A 19930-nucleotide genomic window follows, 5' to 3' on the forward strand; every position below is an offset into this window, starting at 1 on the left:
TTTCAGGCTATAAACATCAAGGGTGTACATAACTTAAAAAGTCTTACAGCAGAATTACCACTACTAAGCTTCAGACTCCGGTCTCAATCTGCAAATAATCACAATATCACAAAAAGCTTAATGGAGATAGATTGTGAAATTTCTCCACCACTCATCCAATAACAGCAATTATCAGGAAGAAAAAAACACCAGCAACGGAGATCTCAGACTAACCATAAATTGGAACATCAGCTTGCCAGTATCTGGAACTCCGCAAACTTTGCTATTGAACACGTTTTTAATGTAGGATAAGTATATTTAAATGTCCCAAATAAAAACACAATTTTGGCCAAAATATTGTCTTTTTCAGTTTTAGTAAATCTAAGTTTGATACTCAAACATCAGTGTGTCCCACAGTGAAAGATTCTGGCTTAAACGTATATGTCTCACCATCATATGTTGTTATGCCCACATTATGCAAAGGATAATCACAATTGGCAGAGTTAGGGGGGGGGAGTACCATCGTGGATGTTCACTGTAGGAAAACAACTTTAGTGGATAGAGAGGTCACCATAATGAGAATATATGTGACTGAATTCACACAAAGCCTACGAATCTTCCTCTCATTAAGTAACTCGCCTTCTATGAGCATGAGCAATGCCAACACGAAAGCTTATCTCAGAGAAAATATGTGTAGTGTGAGTATGGGACAAATAACCAAGACAGCAAAAGGGAAAATGAAGAATGAAATGAAAAAAGCATAGCAAAAAACACTTGTCATGGTGCTACTATTGGTAGGACCATATGTGTTCAGTGCCTTAAAGATTGGTTGGAAATAAAACGACATGAACAATGGTAGTCAGGACTTTCATTGCCCAACGTCTAAACAAGACCAGTCTTGTTGAACCAATCTATCGCGGAAACGTTCAAGTTTGCTCGACCTTGTGTGTTTGTGAGCAACTCCTGAGTTTGTGAATGAAAACACAGGTTTGCAAAACCCCAAAGCCTGAAAAGTTATATAGGCCATCAGGGTGCTTGAAAAGTTGTAAATAATTACAAGTAAATGTTGTATCTATAACTTAAGTTTATTTCATTAACACCCTAACCATCAGCTACCAGGCAGCAACTGACACCATCAAGAATCTCTAACAGAGTATCCTAAGTTCCATAGAATACTCATATAATGAAGATAGATAGAATACTACACATCTTCTTTCTTATAACAGAAGCTGAACTAATAATAAGAAATAATTAAAACAATAACATAAAGAAAATATTCACATTCAAATGAATACAGAATGCAATGAGATGAGCATACACATTACAAGACAATATGAATTTCAAATAGTATAGTCTTTGAGATAAGTTGGAATGTTCTTAATACGAGTGCTAACTCTATGTTGAGATACATTTGCATCACTAGAATCAACAGCATCATTAACATCAACATTATTATCAAAAGTGTAATCCTTAACAATTGCAACACGATTTAAATTCCAAATTTTGCCATTTTCCAATTTCACTGAATTTCTAAAACATTTGATAACACGCATAGTAGCAGAATATTTTGACCAAGACAGAGCCCCCACTGGTGCTCTGACCTTAACCACATCACCAACTAGAACTTTTTCTTCTTTTGCTCTTTTCCTTTCATCAAAAGATATTTTATTTTTTAACTGTAATTTTTCCTCTCTACGTCTCCATTCACCAATACCATAATCTTTTAATTCTTTTCCCCAGAACATCCATGCTGGACTCAAACTCGTATTAGGAACTCTCCCTTTAAATAATTCAAATGGAGTCTTTTTAGTTGACATCTGTGGAGAAAACCTATGTGCTAAAATGCACTTCTGTAACTCCTCTTTCCAATCTAATGTATTTACTCTAGAGAGTTGTATATTTTCTTTTATCACCCTGTTGAAGCTTTCCACAGTTCCATTAGTTTCTGGGTGATAAACAGAAGATCTTTTATGTTGAATACCACAGGATATCAAAAATTTCGACATCATGCTTGAGCAAAATTGTGGACCATTATCTGACAAAAGAGTTTTCGGAAAGCCTTCTCTCCTAAAAAATTTCCTTTAGAAAAGAATTGACACCTGTAGATGTGACTTCGGATACAGATGAAATCTCAACCCATCTAGAATATAAGTCAATCAGGACTATCAGATAAGGAGTACGATGTTCACCAGTAAGTGGCCCAACAATATCTATTCCAATATCTTCCCAAGGATCATTTGGAAGATTGCAACAGACCATAGGAGCAGTACGAGAAACTAAAATGTTGTCACTTACTCTACATTGCAAACATTCTCTCACCTCCCTTTCTATCTCTAGATCCATCCCTGGCCACCAAAAAAACATCAAATTCTTTCCTTGGTTTTAACAATTCCTAGGTGACCTTGATGAGCCTCTTCAATCAACCTTTTCCTCAATGAACTAGGAGGAATCAACTTAGAACCTCTTAAAAGGATTCCATTCTCCACATATAATTCATTTTTAACCAAATGCCATACTTTAGAAAAAGAGTCATCCAAGCTTGAATTACCAATAACTGAAGTAATCACATTACTTATTTCAGAATCCTTACTGATCTCTTCCAACCACTCTTCCTCAAGTATTGCACCTGAAGTAATCTCACATACATTGACTTCATTCTCACAGATATCTTCTTCAACACCAACTCCCTGAACTTCATCAACAAGACGTGAAAGACAATCCGCAGACACATTCTCTACACCTGGTATATAGTCTATACTAAAATTAAATTCTTGAAGTCCAATAACCATTTTCTGATTCTTGAGGAAACACTATCTAAACCTTTCATCATGAACATTTCTTTTAGAGGTTTATGATCCCTACAAACTTTAAATTTCAAACCCCAAAGATAATTTTTAAACTTTCTTAAAGCCCAAAATATAGCTAGAGCTTCTTTTTCTATAACTGAATAGTTCAGTTCTGCACCTCTCAAACTCCTTGAAGCACAAGCAATAAGCTTTTCCTGTCCATTCCTTCTTTGTTTCAAAATAGCACCTAAACCCTTTGAACTTGCATCTTTTATTACAAAAGTTTCTTCAAAAGGAACAAATGCCTGCAAATCTGGAGCATTAACCAAATCTTTTTTAATATCCTCAAACTCCCTTTGACATACTTCAGACCACTTAAATTCCTTGTTCTTTCCTAGAAGATTTCTCAAATTACATGACTTTCCTGCTAAATTATTAATGAATTTACCATAATATTCAACCATCCCAAGAAAAGAAACGACTTCCTCTTTGTTCTTTGGTGAGACCAGCTTTTCTATAGTATCAACCAAAACTGCTCTTAAAGTTTTCTCATGCTCTTCTTGATTTACACCATGGATCAATAAATCATCTTGATAACATTTCACTGATTTTATTCATTTCAAGATTGAAGCCATGACACGTTGAAAAACCGACGCAGCAGACACAAGACCAAATGGCATTCTCTTATACTTAAATGCACCATCGGAATCCTGTGTCAACTCAATTTGATAATAAGCTTGTGTAAGATCCAGTGTTGTGAATACCTTGGAATCTCCTAAAGATGTTAATAGTTCATCTATATTAGGCAAAGGGAATTTATCTACTACAACCTCTCTATTGAGAGATCTCAAATCACAGCACAATCTTATTTCACCATTGGGTTTGTTCGCGACGACAATTGGCACCAACCATTCCATTGCCTCTACAGAAGTAATGATGTCTTGATCCTGCAATTTCTTCAATTCCAGTTCTACTTTTTCTTGTATTGCTATTGGAATTCTCCTAACTTTAGCAATAACAGGTACAGCATCCTTTTTTAACTTAATACAATGCTTATAACCTTTAAGGCAACCCAAATCTGAACGAAAAAGTTTCGGAAACTCTTCTATAAAAGAGTTAGATTTAGATTCTACCTCTTGAATTTGAACCTGAGGATCAGAATTAGGATTCAATATCGCACCCAGTAAACGTTGATGAGGCCACCCAATTATGCAATCACCAACTTTAGAAACATAGATTTTTCCAACAATAATCTTCTTCTCCATTTCAATGCAAGCATTAAAATAACCTATCATACTTATTGGAGCACCCCCATAACCACCTGGAGACACATCCATTTTACAAAGCTTATTTTTCATTTTAGAATATTCTTCATAAATTTCTTTTGGAATAATTGAAATGCGTGCACAAGTGTCGAATTTCATCTCTATTTCCATACCATCAATCTTAACCTTTCCTGTAGGATGATCTTTCTCATTCTTGTCTTTTACTTGACATATAACCTCTTTTATCTCTTTATGAACCACCTTTTTATCTTTTGTTTTACAGAATTTTACAAAATGTCCTTTTTTACCACATCCATGACACACAAAACTCATTGCTGGACAAAATTTTGAGTTTGCTTTATGACCAGATTTTCCACATCTAAAACATATTATAGCAGCCAATGTAGATTCATCTTTACTTAAATTCTTAACAAATGGCTTACCTTCTTTTACCTGAGAAACATCCTCCTTCACTTCTTCCACTTTTTCTTCACAGTTCACTGTGTCATTCTTTAACTCATTGACACATTTCAACATATGCTCTACTCTTTTGGCTATACCATTAACTTCTTCCAAAGGTGGTTCATCCTTAAGCCACAGTTCTTCCCTAATTTGGTCTTCTCTACATTTTAAAACAAACTGATCCCTTAAACGTTCTTCATTCGCAGCACCAAACTTGCAAGTAGATGATAATTTTCTTAAAGCAGTTAAATACTCCTCAACTGACTCGTCCTTTCCTTTTTCTCGTCTTCCAAAATGGTATCTTTCCATTATGGTACTCATACGCGGTAAATAATGTTTGTCAAGTTGCAACAAACATATCTCATATTCATCTAAACCTCCTTGCTCTTGAGGAGACAAAACTGGTAAATTTTCTAGTACCTCTTTACCTTCACCTCCAAGACACTGCATTAACAAAGAATGTTTTCTTTCTGCACCTAAATTAGTGCCACAAACCTTTGCATAGTGTGCAAAAATCTTTTTCCATTTACTCCACTTAACCTTTGGCTACCCAGGATCACTCAAAAAAAACGGAGTAGTTACATTCTGCATTTCTATTTTTAAATAACTCAGATGTACAATTCTTAATATACTCTATTATATATATTTATCCAAAATCTATAAATAAATTTACCTAAATGAGAATGCTTTTCTTTCTCTTACTGTCAACATTTTTAAATGTAATATAATATTTTTTTTATATATATATATATTCAAACACACATGTATATATATATATATATATATATATATAAATATTCTAACTTTTCATACCTATTTTAATTATAAACTTTCATAGAATAAATATCCATGCACAAATATTTTCTTTACAAACAAGCTTTCTTATATACAGCTTTCTCTTTTAGAATCACTAATATCCATGTACAAGCAAATTTTCTTTTTAAAACCTGTTTCGTAGTTAAAATGTTTTCAACAATCGCAGCTGATGTCTAAAACCTGCTTCTTTAATATTTTACACCAATTCCCACTCATGTATGGCAACCGATCCCTTCAGACAGTTCACTTTATTACGTATTTTCAAGCGTCAATATTCAACACACGCTCAAGATCTTGCGCTGTTTCTCGTTTGCCATTCGCCGAATCCCATGCGTACATTCCAATACGTCATCATTTGTCTTCAGCCACAGAACAGAGAAGAGCTCCGCTTGCAGTTCAAATCATTACCAGAGAAAGTTTTACGGTAACGTACGGCAAGATAACTTCACATTTATCCCGTTTTTTTAAAAAATAAGTTGTTTCTTATATCACTCACAGTTATTGATCCTTCTACCTTCTCAACGTATTTAGTCAAACTGCCGCGGGAGAACTTTTTTATATTTCCCTTACTTCTCAATATTACAACTGCCGCTGGGGAAGGGATGATTTATTTTTAAATCGCAAGTTACTTATTACTACACGAAATAATTATCAGTCTTCAAATTCCTTCCCAACTTCTGCTTAAATTATACTACTGCCGCAGGGGAAAAATTTTAACTTCCCATTCCAAAACTACAGCCGCTGGGGAAGTTTATATTTAAATTATTCTCATTTCTTTATTTTTAAACTGAACTTCTCCTGAAACGTTCCTCCTCTTCTCTTTCAATATAAATCTTCCTTCTTCATAGCTTTTTAAAAGTCAAACAAATATCAATCCACTTAGCTTGATGTTAAGGTGTTCTTCCTTTTTCTTTATCCCGTCCTCGTCGCCAATGAAAAGTTGTAAATAATTACAAGTAAATGTATAACTTAAGTTTATTTCATTAACACCCTAACCATCAGCTACCAGGCAGCAACTGACGCCAACAAGAATCTCTAACAACAGAGTATTCTAAGTTCCATAGAATACTCATATAATGAAGATAGAGAGAATACTACAGTGCTGCTTGAAGTAATGGCAAGCTGGGTCCACTCATTTCTGTGGTAGGGCACCAACAACTGGAGAAGCTGGACCGTGTGCTCAGTATGCACACACCAAAAGAGCGAGAGGACCTATGCCAATGGGATAACAAAAAGTATCAGAAGTGCTAGGCTTCATAGATGTTACTGTTTCAACAGTTGTGCTCATAACTTACTTGTACCATTATTTCTGTACAAGGTGTTCTCTGACACTAGTCAACACAAATAAAAAAACATCCACTCGGATTGGGAGATCTCCCTGGGCCAGCCTACCATCTCAGGACCAGTGTTCCCCTCCCTCACAATTCATTCCCTTCTCCCCAGAAACTGGCAACACCTTGCTTTCCCGCGTCTAAGTAGTGGCATAGTTTGTGGAGAGATGTTGAGCTGCTTGAAGCCGCTCACACCCGCCACATTGAAGTATTCACTATAGCCTGAGCAACAGGTGTGACCCTTAATATTTTGAGCATACGTTTTTATCACTGCACTGCAGAGGGAGGTATGGGCGGCAAGATCCAGCTCCCAGTCACTGTCTTTACAATCTAGTGATATGGTTACATTTTGTTTTATTTTTTCTTCCAAGCACATGTGACCCACCTGGAATTCATCACTGAATGGTTTTTGTTTTTGTAAAGCGATGGCAGCCTACCTGTACACATACTTATACTATCAGATACTACATGCTTACAAAAGCAATTCTCCAATGAAACAAGCAATGGCAGAGTTAATCAGACTGGCAAATCACATAGCTACAGTTACCTCAGATAATTACTAGTTGTCTTTTTCGAGTCAGAATAAACAGTGTGATGTCTTTAAAAAGACTGAAGCCCTTCAGAACTTTACTAGAGTCCCTCTCAAGTCAAAAGCAACTGCTTAATAAATCTGTCACAAAGCTGTAATGACTCAAGAGGTTACTAAATGTCCCTCTTGAGTAGTCGTTACTAGGTGCCCCTCACAAGCAAATACAAAAGCTTTAAAATAATTTCATTATGCACATTTCCACTAGTTCAATCAATCAATCAATCAGGATTTATAACATGCAGCTACACACCCGATAGGGTATTCAGGCGATAACTAGTTGTTACTAGGTGTCGTTCAGAAGAAAAATTCAAAGCAATGAAATTCTTACTTAAAGTTGCAGTTCCACAAGTGTTTACTAGGTGTCCCTCAAGGCAAATGCAAATGCTTTGATATTCTTTCACGAAAGTGAAGTTCCACTAGTATCCCTCACAGGTCGAAAGCAAAAGCATTGAAATTCTTACACCAAGCTGTCCACTAGTAATCTTTAGGTGTCCCTCAAAAGATGAATGCAAAAGCATTGAAATTCTTCCCTGAACCTGCAGCTCCACTCGTCATTACTTTGTGTCCCTCACATGTCACCTGCAAAAGCACAGTAAAATTTTCATGACACTGCAGTTCCACTTGTTAATAGACATCCGGCTTATGCCAGAAGCAACTGCTTTAAATGACCTGCACCAAGCTGAGGATGTGTGAAATTAGTATATAAATCTTTAGACGCATGTTAGACCTGTCATCCTTCACATGGTTCTTCCATAGCATTTTTCCTTCAGCCCTCCTGTTCTGCCCACTGTTCCACTGCTAACCAATGATAACCAGTGCTAAAGAGCTTTTACTCTCTCCTTAAAACAAGGTAGAATTGGTTTCCACCCAATTGGCCTACCGTATTTAATTTTCTTCCAGGTCCCCAGTAAAGTGGTACTATCTGTACCCTGGGCCTGTAAATTAAATACCAACAGTGAACCTACAGCACCTGTTGTGCCACCAATTTAGGTAGCCTGATTAGACATCTCAGGCCTGCCACTACAGGCTGTGTGTGGAGATTTAAACTGCCATTTAGACATGCAAAAAAAACATTTTTTCAGGCCCCAACTCTTCCTTTTTAAAGCATATAAGTTACCACTAGGGTAGGACCTGAAAAACCAAGGGGGCAGAATGTAGTGTATTTAAGAAGTAGGGGACATGCATTTATGTTTTACATGTCTTGGTAGTGAAGAACTCCTACATTTGTTTTTCTCTACTGCAAGGCCTACCTCTTCAATAGGATAACACTGGAGTTACCCTATTACATTAAATATGCTGTACCTTCCAATTGAGAGCAGGTAGACAGGTGGATTTTGGTGGATAAAGTATTGTAATTAAAAGCTCTCTTTTAGTGGTAAAATCAGAGTTTTAATAACAATTCGGAAAATGCCACTTTTAGAAAGTGACATTTATCTTGTACTGATCATTTGGTGCCTGTAGCCTGCTCATGGATCACATAACTAGTTGTAGCTGTCAGTTGGTCCTTTAATATTGCTCCCAATGAGATCAAGGGAAGCTAGGTGTTTGGATGAGCTGCTCTGCCAGGAAGAAGGATTGCTGTGCTGCTGAAGAAACTGACACTCTAAAGAGCTGCTGCCCTGAAGAACTGTTGGCCTGCATCTCTAAACCCAGGACCCCAGAGTGACTCCAAGGGCTAGTTGGCTGGCGTACTGATCAGAAGCCTCAGAGACATAACAAGCTTTCAACAACCTTGAACAGAGCATCTGGACTCTGCCATCAGAGAGTCCTACCTCCCAAGTGGTGCCAACCCTGTACTTGCCCATTTAAAGTGGGCCTGAAGGTGCTCTGCAGCCCATCTGTGGACCCAGCACAATCAACACATCCCCTCAGCTGCAAGGCCCAACTCTGGGCCAAACCAATGCATCACCTCTGCTGAGTGGACTTTCCTGGCACCAGAACTTCGCATCACCCTCTCAGCCTCATCGGAGATGCTGCTGCATGACACAGGTAGTTGCATTGCAAGCCCTTCATCAATGGCAGCCTCAACATCAGATTCTGCCTCATGATATTGCAGCTCTCTGAACCAATGCATCTTGATGCTAGACTTCCCATCCCAAGCCCCTCGTCGACGGGCTCCTTGATGATACAGGATCTCACATCACAGCCTCATAACCCCTCGGAACTGAGCCATCACCTCAGCTGCACAGAGCATCCTTGACAAAGGACCTCACAATGCTCTGCAACCAGGATTTAAAGTACTGTTGTTCAGCAGACCTAACTGTATCCAGGCTGCGCTTCATTGCAGTCGGTCTGAGCATATGACGTCCACCGGTTCTCACCCGATCAGATAACCACTAATAGCTCTTTGTGCTTTTATTTCTGGTTCTACTAATTGGATTTTTGTCATTTTTATCTTGATTTATTTATTTTAAATATTCTATTTTTCTAAATTGGTGTGGTATCTTTTGTGTGGTTTTTTCACATTATTACTGTAAGTCTGACTGCTCTGTGCAAAGGTACCAGAAGGTTGAGCACAGGTTAATTTAGGGTTTGCTTGTGCCTGATCCTGACAAGGATTGTAGCTGCTGCTAGAGTAGGGCTTCACCCCATCAACCAGTAGCCCAATTCCTTATAGCATACCTTTGCTATTTTAATTATTTCTGCTTGTCTTCCTATGGAATTCCATGCTTGCCAAAGCTGGTTCATAATAATAAGACAACATTAAAGATTTCAATATATTTCTTGATTGCTATTTAAACTTGTGATTATACACCACATATTTGTGAGTACAACTACAGTTATTTTGGCCGTTGCAGTACCATAAGTAGTTTCTAGAGGGCTCTGTCATGTCCGGTTGAAATGTCAACGATAATTCTGTAGGTAGTGTGGCTTTACCCTAAAAATCTGTGTATACACTCCAGCTGCTATAATGACTGATGCTCATTTTCAGTAGGATTAATAAATATACCAAAGCTGGTGTTTAGTGATGAATGAAAATTTTAATTTACCATAGTTATGAAAATAGTTGATGTAATCCTATTATACATAGGGACTATCAGTCATTTGGAAGAGCAAGTGTCTAACAATGTTTATTTTTGGAGATACATTTTTTCGGTGTATGTGTACATGTGCAAGTGCAGAGTAAGTGCAGTCACTCAAAGTGAAAGCATCCAATTGCTAGAGTAGGCTGGTTTATTTATCTGTACCTCCTCCTGGGATGGGAGGGAGCATATTTTGAGTGACATGTAAACAGAGAAGTGGTGAAGAGTGTTGATTGGGAGACCTTATGTATGTAGGTATTTTTTTATGATAGTTTTTGGAAAACATGAGGCTGGCCAGACAGCTAAAACTGTCTTCAGGCCGGACCTAAACAAATGATTGGCAAAGCCACAAGGTCAGCAGCCAAATCTTGACCTATTGGCTTTGCCAATGCTTGTACAAAGATGGGACAGAAACATATGCACCATATTGGAAAGTAGATTATTAGTAGTGATAAGCAGTGACATCCACTTGAAATAAGACTACAAACACAAAAAAAGGTCAGTCAAGGTCTCAATAAATTATTCCCTTGTTGAACCAGTGGTAGCTGGCAACGAGCAAGCAAAGCGTAACTGAAGAGACACGTGTATAAACATTTAAAAACACCAATACATTTAATAAGTAAGACACAACAGACAATAAAATCCACTCCACTTTATAAAAATAGAGTATATTTTTGTGAACGAATAGGCACCAAACAGTAAATATCCAATGTAGGGAACCGGAGATATACGTTTTTAAATAATAAACACTTTCTAGTGCTTAGAAAAATATAGAGCCACTTTGGGACATCTGGTAGCGCTTGACCGGGACAAAGTCAAAGTTTGAGGCCGACCGCAAAGGAGCCCTGGTCGGATACACTTATCAGTTTTACCTGCACACTTGGGGCCTCATTGCGATGTAAGGCGGACGTAACCATTGCGGTTTGGAACCACCCGACCTTAGGGCGGTCACAAACATCCATTTTTCAATGGAAGCTTGTGTCGTGGGTGGAAAAAACCCGCAGCACAAGCTTCCACTGAAAAATGGATGTTTGTGAACATCACTGTACCATGTGGCAGTAATCATGAGGTGTGTTGTATAGGTATTTCTATATTCTCTTTCTTCCCCTGCTCCCTATGTAGAATGTTATACATGTCATTAGAATGTTAGATGAGTGTACAGATTCAGTTGGTGACTGAAGGCTGAGCTGCCAGGAGGACAGCTCCTGGTGGGGCATATTTACAGAGTAACTTACCAGCCTACATTTATATCTTGGCTTAAATATCATATTTAGTAACGCTGTACTACAATAAATACCTACTTGAAACCTACCACCTCTGGACCTTCCATCATTGTAACATTGGCGATGTTTCTGGATAAAACCTACGTGAATCCTACTTCAAAGAACCTACTTCTACAGCATATTATTTATCTTTAAAAGACTGCAACTGCTTCAAAGAACCAAGCTTCTACCTAATCATCAATTCAGCAAAACCTATTGGCAGCCCCTGCCCCACCAGTGACTAAGACACCGTCAGCCTCAACTTGGGCTTGCCAATTTTATACAGAAGCTTGGTGAGTTTATTTAAATATTCTAAATTGGCTGTATTTTATTTTAATTACCATCAGCTACTCAAGATTTACAAACCTACCGATTTAAAAACTGCTGTGTTTCATTAATTAACATATTGTTTTGAAAGCCTGCTACCTGTGAGTTTCTAACCTGCAAAGTTAATCCAAACTCATGTATCAAGTGAAGACAGCACACGATTTATAGCCCTGCTGATTTATAAGCATTCAAAATAAATCCCAATGGAAGTGACTGCTGTTTTTGAAAAACGATTCAAGTTGTTTTCTGCCAGTGTCCTGATTCTAACGGACGACCCCAGGATATTGATGTGAATAAGTTTATAAAGTGGCAAAATACAAAATATTCAACATTAAGTAGAAATGCAGCAGTAAAAGAAAAGGACGGATTAATACATTAATGCCACATGCAAATGTAATTTCGAGGCGGCTGTGATTTCAATTCACTTGAGTTAACTCAGCTTGCATTTTTTTTTAATGTTATCCGAGCTTGTGATTAATGTCTTGAATCGAGTGGCTGACATAGAGTTTAACAAGTAAGCAACAAAGGAGTGACTCAAAAAAGTGATAATAAAAAAAGTGAGACACAAAAAACAATGGGTGTGTAATAGAAAAAATATCGAAATGATTTTTATAAAACCCTCACTCACCCGTCTATTGGGTGACATGCTTCATCATTGGGTTATGTTCACCGGGCAGGCCAAATGCGTGCCCGGTGTGCTACTACACCTGCAACTGCAGTGGAGCTGGTTACTAATTTAAAAGCAGTGCAAAAAGTGATAGTGAATTAAAGTGTAGGAATAAAAAGGTGCATGTTCCAACCTAAACTCAATTTTAATAAAGGTTGAAACAGGCACGGCGTAAAAAAAAGGATTGGTGGACGGGCTTGACTATAAATTTGAGTCAAACAGTCCTGCTTGGTACATCAAATGGTCGACATGTTTCTGCTCATGGTAGCCCACTTAGCCGAGCTTTCATCAGGACCAAACTGCGACACTGGGCGGTGTACGCACGCTAAGGCGTACCCTGACCTCAGTGTAGTAGAAAAGAAAAAGACTCACGTTTTTTTTACCGGATCATCCTGGTATTTCCAGGATTTTATAATCTGTGGAATAAAGACAGAGAAACAACCAAACACATAATCATGAATATGAAAAAATGAATGGATTCCTTTATCCACCACAACTTATTTTATAACACATCTCCGAATTAAGTGCTCATCATTAGTTTACTTCTCTATTTTTAAAAGGAAGGTGATGAGTTTGTTATTTTAATCGGGTTACAGAAGGGAGTTCCCTCTTCACTCTCACTAACAAACCATCTTCAGGACGCCAAAAATGCGCCGGAATGTGTTTATGTAATTAGTCAAACACAATGTGATTTTGTAAGTTATCACGATCTCCACGTGTGGAATACAAGGAATTGTGCAGTTTAAAATCTCAACAATTGATAGCCACAACACTCGCACATTGGACCTGGAGGACAATACATAACAAGGAGAAAGCAAATTATTTGTAGTTACGTGAAAGGACAGTTTTCTTCACTTCTTAGGTCGGTGGAGGGGGTAATCTTCACACCGGAATAGTCTGGTGGAAAAAACATAGAGAGGGTGATGTTACAGCCCGCCTAAGAGTCGAGACCGGGTAAGGACTAGGAACGGACGCATCCATGTGTCACTCACCTTCATTCCTCCAGGTCCAATGTGCGAGTGTTGTGGCTATCAATTGTTGAGATTTTAAACTGCACAATTCCTTGTATTCCACACGTGGAGATCGTGATAACTTACAAAATCACATTGTGTTTGACTAATTACATAAACACATTCCGGCGCATTTTTGGCGTCCTGAAGATGGTTTGTTAGTGAGAGTGAAGAGGGAACTCCCTTCTGTAACCCGATTAAAATAACAAACTCATCACCTTCCTTTTAAAAATAGAGAAGTAAACTAATGATGAGCACTTAATTCGGAGGTGTGTTATAAAATAAGTTGTGGTGGATAAAGGAATCCATTCATTTTTTCATATTCATGATTATGTGTTTGGTTGTTTCTCTGTCTTTATTTCACAGATTATAAAATCCTGGAAATACCAGGATGATCCGGTAAAAAAACCGTGAGTCTTTTTCTTTTCTACTACACTGAGGTCAGGGTACGCCTTAGCGTGCGTACACCGCCCAGTGTCGCAGTTTGGTCCTGATGAAAGCTCGGCTAAGTGGGCTACCATGAGCAGAAACATGTCGACCATTTGATGTACCAAGCAGGACTGTTTGACTCAAATTTATAGTCAAGCCCGTCCACCAATCCTTTTTTTACGCCGTGCCTGTTTCAACCTTTATTAAAATTGAGTTTAGGTTGGAACATGCACCTTTTTATTCCTACACTTTAATTCACTATCACTTTTTGCACTGCTTTTAAATTAGTAACCAGCTCCACTGCAGTTGCAGGTGTAGTAGCACACCGGGCACGCATTTGGCCTGCCCGGTGAACATAACCCAATGATGAAGCATGTCACCCAATAGACGGGTGAGTGAGGGTTTTATAAAAATCATTTCAATATTTTTTCTATTACACACCCATTGTTTTTTGTGTCTCACTTTTTTTATTATCACTTTTTTGAGTCACTCCTTTGTTGCTTACTTGATATTTTGACTGGGGTATAGGAGTGTCCTTGAACCCTTCGTCTCTTGTTGTTTCTACATGACATAGAGTTTAAACCCAGAGTTTGAACAAAACAAGACACCGTCAGAATATGCCAATAGACAAGCATCCGAATATATTTATTAAAACTGTCATGATCGTGAACCATGGTGAGTTACAGTAAGCAGCAGATGTTTAAAAGAAAGGCACCATTATCAGTTTGTTTTTATTCCGAAAATATACAGAAAGGCAGCATAATTTTAGGAAGTGTTTAGACTGTCAATTGGCACAAAATTAAAAATGTATTTCGAAGTGCGCAAGAAGTCATTAACTGTCGTCCCTCATGTTTAAAAAAAGAGAAGTGCGCGAGGAGAGCGTGAAACCTACCTTTTTGCTTCAGCTCCTTATGACGTGATTCCTCTGTGTTCTGCACTTGCTCAATTAACAGCGGAGGCGTGCCCAGAGCCACCCGGTATGACGCACGTAACGTGCCAACATTTTGTGCCTGCAGCTTCCTGGATATTTCACAACACATTTCTGCCAGTCATCACTTTCACGGAACACCGAAGTTTTGATGGTACTTTTAACAGTTTTCATGTGCTCCAAGGTTAAAGGTACTTTTATCTACGTCCATTAAAGTTGATTCGAATACTGTTCAGTTTCTATGGATTTCCCAAAACGTTCCTGCTGCAAGTCTTGACTTATTACTTGATATCCCTTTCTTTTGCAAAGACGACGGTGACAACTCTACTTATTTCAGTTTATTATTTTAATATTTATTATTATACTTTATATGTGGTTGTTTGAAGAAAGATATCAAAAACTTAAAAAGGGTGCTTCTCCTGTGAGACATGCTCTTAGGAGGATTCCTATTGCCATTCACAAGGAAGTAAAAAAAATGTTAGATGACATGCGAGAACAGGATATAATAGAACCTGTAAAAGTTTCTGAGTGGCTTTCTCCTGTTGTTATTACTCAAAAAAAAGATGGTAAGCTTCGTTTTTGTGTGGACCTTAGGTCCCTCAATCAAAATATTATCGTGGACAAATTCCCCCTACTTAATATTTCTGAAATGGTTCTCCTCATGAACAAGGCAAAGTTTTTTAGCAAACTTGATCTTCGTTCAGCCTATCATCAGGTTGTCTTACACCCCAAGTCCAGGGAACTTACTGCCTTTGTCACTGTAGAGGGGGTGTTTCAATTTAAAAGGTTACCGTTTGGCCTAGCCTCTGCGGCCAGCATGTTTCAACGCATGATGCATTATTTGTTAAAGGATTTGAAACATGTTTTGATTACAGGGATTGATGAATCAGAGCACAATACTAATTTAGCCAAAGTGTTACATGTGTTTTCAGACGCTGGCCTTACTCTTAGAAAAGATAAATGTCAGTTTTTGTTAACAGAAATAGATTATTTAGGTTATACCATATCACATTCTGGTGTCAAACCCAAAGAAGATTTGTTGAAGGCTATTAGATGTGCTCCACTTCCCTCAACTAAGGACCAGTTGAAATCCTTTTTAGGATTGGTAGAATATTATTCCAAGTTCGTTTCTAATTTTGCACACAAGACTGAAGCGTTAAGATTACTTCTTAGAAAGGGTGTACAATTTGAGTGGGGTTCACAACAAACCGAAGCTTTCGAAAATATTAAGCGTGAAATCGTTAATGCAGGCATCCTTTCTACTTTTCAACCAGGGAAAGACACCTATATAACAGTTGACGCCAGTGCTCATGGTATTGGTGCCATTCTTTCTCAAAGGTACAATGGCGTAGAAAGAACTGTAGCTTTCGCTTCACGTACACTTAGTGCCTCTGAACGAAATTATGCAGTAATAGAGCGTGAAGCATTAGCTGCCGTTTGGGGTGTCTCTCACTTTCGCACATATGTGTGGGGTACGCATTTTTCAGTGAGAACAGACCATAAACCACTTATTAAAATATTGTCACCTGGTGGTGCTAATAACGGCTCTCCTCGCCTGATGAGGTTTGCTGCTAAATTACAAGAGTATGATTTTTCTTTGCAACATATTTCTGGATGGAAAAATGTACAAGCAGATTGCTTATCACGTCTACCTATTAAGTCTGAAGAATGCGTTAATTTTAACGATGAGACTGTTTGTTTGGTTGCTGGCTTTAATGATGCTTGTTCATCTTGCTTTAACTCCATTTCTAGAGAAGAGTGGCATCAAGCTGTTGTAGCTGATCTTGACTTTGCTGAACTGATTAGTGCTATTCGTCGTGGGTGGAAGAGAGAAGGTGATGTAAAGCCTTCTTTACGGAGTTTTGTGAAATTACAAGAAGAACTTAGTCTGGGAAGTTCTGATGACTTTGTGTTGAGAGGTGAACGATTTATACCTCCGCTTCCACTTACAAAAAGGCTTTTCACCTTGGCACACGAAGGTCATCTTGGTCAAAGTATGACTAGTAAACGTTTGAAGGCCAATTTCTGGTGGCCTGGTTTAGATGACGATGTGAGGTGTTGGGTTGAGAACTGTTCATTGTGCAAGGAGAGTGAGAAGAGATTGAAAATTGATTCACGTCCCATGGGTTCAATATCTTGCAATGAGGATTTGCCTTGGAGTAAAGTATGTTTGGATTTTATTGGTCCTATGGAGTACTTATCTGGTGAATGTCGTTTTGCAATGGTTTTAGTGGATGTATGCTCACGTTGGTTGTGTGTTGAGTTCATGAAAAACATAACTATTGAAAGTGTTATTGGTCAACTCAAATCCATTTTTTTGAAAGAAAGTTTTCCTGGTATATTGTTGACAGATAATGGTACCCAGTTGACTTCTTCTTCTATGCGGACATTTTTATCTAATCACGGTGTCAAGCATATGTACACTTCGTTATACAATCCACAGGGTAACGGAATGGTAGAGCGAATGAATAGGTTGGTCAAAGGCGTCATTCAATTGGCTGTGCAAAGTCAACGTGATGTTCATAGTGCTGTTGAAGAAGCCGTTTGGTCTTACAATACCACTGTTCATAGTGTCACCAATAAAGTTCCCTTCGAGTGCATGCAGGGTAGGGTACCCAAGACTAAAATGGTCCCTCAGTGGTTGTTTGAAGAAAGATATCAGGATGTTAAAAGTTCTAATCCTAGTGTTGAAAGTTCTGGTAGTGGTCTCAGAGGTAAGGTTGGTAGAGTTGATGTTGGTGACTATGTCAAGATCAAATTAGGTAGGAAAGAGTTTGGTAGTAATACGTTTTCGGAACCTCTTAGAGTTAAGGAAGTACATAAGTGGCATGTGGTCTTAGAAAATGGTCAAAATTGGAATTTCAGGAGAATTGCGTTGTATTCGAAAGGAAGTATAGGTGATGCTTCTGCTTCTGGGGAGTCTTCTTCTAGTAAGAATGTTTCTGATTCCAAGATTGTTATTAATTCCAAGAATATTCCAGATGAGCTAGTCCAAGTAGATAAATTGGTGCAAGGAGATGTACACTCTACAAGACAGCGCAGTGCTCCCAAGAGGTATGATGATTTTATCATGTACTAGTACTTTCCTTTGTTTTACACTAGTTATCTGTAGAGTATTTTGTTGTGCATGTTCTTGTATTATTTCATCCAATGCTTTCACGAATTTTGGTATTATTGCCTTTACTCTCATAATTAACATGTGCTTTCATGATTATTGTTACTATTGTCAATGCTCTCATAATTAACATGTTTTCATTATAGTTATCTCATTCCTTTGTTCTACTTCATCACATTTTGTTGTAATTTTTCCTTTATGTTTCATTTGTTTGTTGAGGAAAGAAGATATGTTCTATTGGCCTTTTACTTCTGCCATGTGTTCTGGAGCATGGAATATGGAATCATGTCTGACATCAACATGATTCCAGATTCCTGCATCCAGACGGGGCGGTTGCTTTAAAGGATACAAGTGATATATTGATATTTCAAGCTTAAACATGTTTTTATTAGTAGACACATGTCTACAGTTACCGGTTTAAAGGATACAAATGATATATTGATATTTCAAGCTTAAACATGTTTTTATTAGTAGACACATGTCTACATTTACCGGTTTAAAATGTTAATTTTGACGTCATTCTTTAAAATTCAGTACTGTTTTATGATTATTATTCTAGAGCTCTATTTATATTTTTCCTGTATTTCCTGTGCGTAGACGTACGTCACACGGAATTCAGTTCGAGTGTTGGGTGAGAGTATCCCTTCATATTTATATTTAAAGTTGATGCCAGTTCTTCTTTCTTTATGCTACTGGCAAATGCATAAAATTAATTTTCTTCGTCGTACTCCTGTTCAGTGTACATATTCTCTTACATATTCACTTCTCTTTTCTCATTTTGAAATGGAGTCTTCTCCAGAATTCTCCTGTTGGGAGTACTTCTCTTGTTTATTTCTCTTCCTGGTGTTTATGTTCATTGGTTACTCTCCACCCTGGTCCGGCCAACTGGTGTTTGTTGATGTGTCTGAGAACTCTTCACTACTTTCCATTTTTTCGAATTCTTCTCTATTTCATGTAACTGTTTTACTCATTCTTTTACTATTGAAGGGAGAAGATGTGTGTTCTCTTATTTTCAAGCTTATTAGTTCTTCAATTCAATTTACTTCCTAGTCTACAATTTACTTCCTAGTCTTCTATTCTATTCTGTTGACATATATACTTTCATCAATTAATGTTTATTACATTTAGCATATTTTATTCATTCTTTGAATTTTCTTTTCTTTTTGTCTCTAGTGTAAAGAAAGGGGATATGTTGTATAGGTATTTCTATATTCTCTTTCTTCCCCTGCTCCCTATGTAGAATGTTATACATGTCATTAGAATGTTAGATGAGTGTACATATTCAGTTGGTGACTGAAGGCTGAGCTGCCAGGAGGACAGCTCCTGGTGGGGCATATTTACAGAGTAACTTACCAGCCTACATTTATATCTTGGCTTAAATATCATAATTTAGTAACTCTGTACTACAATAAATACGTACTTGAAACCTACCACCTCTGTACCTTCCATCATTGTAACAAGGTGCCTGCCACACGATGCAGGGATGTTTAGGGGGCAAGCAGGCCCAGCTAGGGGCCCCAAAGTTACTTTCCAACAGCCTTTTCATGTCAGAAAGGCCGACATGGAAAGGCTGTAGGAAACTGACATTGTAACATCGACAGCAGAGCCAAGGCTGGCTCCACCACCATTCAAGGTGATTACAATTCCGCTCCTCTTCCGATGGGCTCTGTGAGCCAGTCGGAAGAGGAGCGGAATCCCCCAACTAATTTCCCTCCGACCACCGTCATCATAATACGGGGGTCGGAGGGAAACCCTGGATGTCGGGCGGAAAGCCTCCAACAGACTGTCGGATGGTTTTCTGCCCGACATCCAAATCGGGCCCTTAGTCGGTTTTTTGGAGCTTTTTCCCCTCGACGTTGAGCAAAGCCCTGCATCAGGTTGCATTCAACGTTGGTTTGCTGGCTTGACTTCCTGCGAGGCCCCAGTCAAATCCTGGAATCC

This window comes from Lissotriton helveticus, chromosome 6 (genome assembly GCF_964261635.1).
Source record: "Lissotriton helveticus chromosome 6, aLisHel1.1, whole genome shotgun sequence".
Classification (NCBI taxonomy): Eukaryota; Metazoa; Chordata; class Amphibia; order Caudata; family Salamandridae; genus Lissotriton; species Lissotriton helveticus.